Consider the following 3,625-nt stretch of genomic DNA (forward strand, 5'->3'; position numbering starts at 1 on the left):
CTTGCACCTGAATATGAAGGAAACCTTGTAGGTCCCTAAATATCAACATGAATATAATCAGGGGATCCATGTGTTCTTTGTTTACCTTTGTTAAACTTCACCTACAGGATTTACCAAATACATAAAGTTCACAAGACTCTAACTTTTTGACCTTGTCACCACATAACAGATTTGTTTCGACTATTCGACCAGGCCTCTTTCACTGATATGGCCAAGTCTCTTGTTCCATAACTCAGTCTTCAACATAGGTTTTATGGATGCTACATCTGCTGAACCACTTACAACCTCATCCTCAAGGGTATACAAGTCTTTTTTCTTCACGCCTCTCAAGAGTTCCTTCGACCCCTTCATGACTTTCAGGATACCTTGCTCTCCTTTGAAAACATATCCTTTCTTGTCGAATTCACCAAGATAAACCAAAATTCTCATCATGGAGCTTGAATCTTACAAATTCAATTCCTGCAATTTTGCAGGCTTTGGTTTTTCCCAGTAGAACTAATCAACCATATTGATCCCAAAATTCCTCAAACACATATTTGTTGGGAGTCATGTGCCAAGTGCAAACTAAATTCAAGATACATTCTTTGCAATAATTTCAACTTGAAACTACAAGAACATAAGATGATTCGAAATCATCTTGCACAATGTTCTATTGATCATGACACACCTTTCGTGTGTGACCCTTCTTCTTACAATAATAACACCTTATTACAAAAGTATCACCACCATAAGATTTCTGCTAAACTTTACCCTTATTCTTTTCAAACTTATCATCTTTCTTCGAGAATTTCCCCTTAACGGACAAAACTTCACCAACAGACGATGATTTATGTTCCTTTCTCTCATTCAAGTTCTTTGAGTACAAGGCAGATTAAACTTCTTTAAAGGTCAAGGAATCTCTTCCATATAAGAGAGCTTCTTTGAAGTGAGCATGAAAACGTGGTAAGACACACAACAACAACAACAATACTTGATCTTCATCATCGATCTTGACATCGATATTTTCATCCTGGCTTGGTAGCCCCCATAGTAGGAAGAATTGTTCCGAACTGGGTAAACATATCGTTGTGTTATTTACTTTCTGCAAGTTTATTGTTGCTGGTGCTATTTGTGTTCATTACTCAGATATAGTGTTATGACATCTCATTTGACATCTTATATCTGATACCAGAATTTCAATATATGAATTAGAATTTTTATTTGGTCAGGAGACATTGTTAAGAGAAAGATGGTCATAGTTGATTTCCAGAAGGTCTATGTTTATATTACTATGGGTGTGTTTGTTTCATGGATTAAAAATATAATCCTGGGAATGTTATTCTTGAGAATATTAGTCTTGGGAACTTTATTCCCTTTTATGTGTTTGGTAAAAAGATTTAATTGCCTTGGAATATGTATTTAATATATTTAATTTAAATTATAAAATATAAAATAAATGAATTAAAGTATATGAGAGTGGGAAGTTATGGGTGGTTACTTCTTATTCCCATGGGAATTTAAGATTCTCACCCTATTACATGAGAATAAAAAGTGACAAAATCATGTGCAAAATGAATTCCTGGGAATAAAAAATTCCTTGGTATAATTTAGTAAAACTTGAAACAAACATTGGAATGAAAAATATTTCAGCCTACATTCCTGGGAATAAATTTATAATCCATGAAACAAACGCCCCATAAGGATTTTCAGGGTTTAAGATATTTAGGTTTAGAACCTTGTGATAGAAAGACATAATTAATTATTACACTTACCCTTCAATTTGGTCGAGCATCCAATAAAAATATTCATATAGTCATGGAAAATAGTCGATCTTAATAAGTTTTTGCACCCGATTTAGATCCCTAAAATTGACAATTATGAACATTTGATATGAAAAAATATTCTTCTTGTTAATTGACTTTTAAGGATGTTCGCTTAAATGCTAGATTTTTGTGATAAAGGTTGGTCCAAGTAGAGAAACAGATTCACTGACTTTAAAGCACGAAAGTTAGCGTAACTTTCAATTATTACTGGCCATCATATCAATTCCATGGTGTAAATGATGCCACGTGTACTTCAAATAAATTGAAAACAGAACAACAAAAAAATGACATAGTATTAGTAGCTCCATCTTCTTCGTTGCCACACTGTCACTTGTAACTTGTTCTTGTTCATGGCATAAAATCACTGTATTCAATTCCAACTAACACATCCACGCCATTGTGACCTCCTTGTATCTTCTCCTTCATCCACCTACCTTCCTCTTTATGTTTCTATCAACTGCCTCCAAAGTTCAATTAAAAGTAGAGAGGATTAAAAGAATGGTTGACATGAAAATGGAGAAAGTTGAGCAATGCCGCCACGATGGCATTAGAAGGTGGAGGAAGTAAAACGAAGCCGCCTTAACGGCGATGAAGGCGGAGGAAGTAAGATGATTCCGCCACGACAACAATGAAAGGTGGAAGAAGTAAGATGATGTCGAAGATGGAAGGTGGAGTAAGTAAGACGATGATGCCATGACGACAACGGAAGATGGAGGAATACTATGCCACCACGGCGATGGAAGAGGGCGCAATTAGAATATTCCGCCACGACGACAATGGAAGGTGTGAAGAGATACTATTCATTCCTTTTTTTCCGGTTTCTTTGGGTTTCTTTGTTGATTAAATTCTATTTAATATAAATATAAATAATATAACACATGTCAATATAAGGTACACTTGATTGATCAAGCGGCTAATATTGATCCAAAGTTAACCTGACTTTGCCGCTTCAAAGTCAGGGAATCCTGATCCTCCAAGTAGGTATAAATATGATGATTTTTGGAGTTATCAAAATTTTTTATAATATTTTTATTTTGAAGACATTAAGAAAGATTTAATAATAAATGGATAAGTTCTCATAATGTCATTAACATGGTCATTGTCAATGTTTCCCTAAATTGAAAACATACTAATTTCAGTGTTTTCTCATATTTTTTTTGGAACTTCACCCTTATAAAGAAAGAGTTGTTGCTGCATGGACTAACATAGTCACTCATTTAGGGAATACAACAACAAACAGTTACACGGATCATGACATTTTGATGTTATTATTATTTATGTTTATGTTTTAAAAATTGATTGAAATATGTTTTTCTATTTATGGGTCTTAGGGTGGAGTTTGCTTATTGGAGGCTAAAAAACTTGCTGACTACAAGTCGGGGTGATTTATGCCGAAGTTGGGATGTTGTGAATACCATGTTGAAGTTGCAGCTTAGTTCCATCAGAGTGTCGTTTTAAAAAAGTATTGTCAATATTGAGCATCGGTACAACACTCCATTCTATGATAGGTTGCACAATTTTGTCGCAAGACAATGTATACAACTCATTGGAAAGAAACTAAAAAGAGTAAATTTTGTTGGTTCAAGCAAAGAGAGATGTGGTTGCTTCATTATAACAAGACATGGGTTACCGTGTGTGTCAGCTTGCAGATTTCCAAATTCTAGGCAATCTTGTTCATTCAGATTCAATTCATGTATTCTGGACGAAATTGTACATTGAAGATCACGAACCCGATCATGATGAGAGTAGTACAAAGTGGGATTTGAAAGAAGAGGGTGAATAGTTGAAGAGATATTTCAGTACTTTAAATATTGTATGTTAGA

The sequence above is a fragment of the Vicia villosa genome, linkage group LG1 (genome assembly GCF_029867415.1).
Source record: "Vicia villosa cultivar HV-30 ecotype Madison, WI linkage group LG1, Vvil1.0, whole genome shotgun sequence".
In the NCBI taxonomy this organism is placed as follows: Eukaryota; Viridiplantae; Streptophyta; class Magnoliopsida; order Fabales; family Fabaceae; genus Vicia; species Vicia villosa.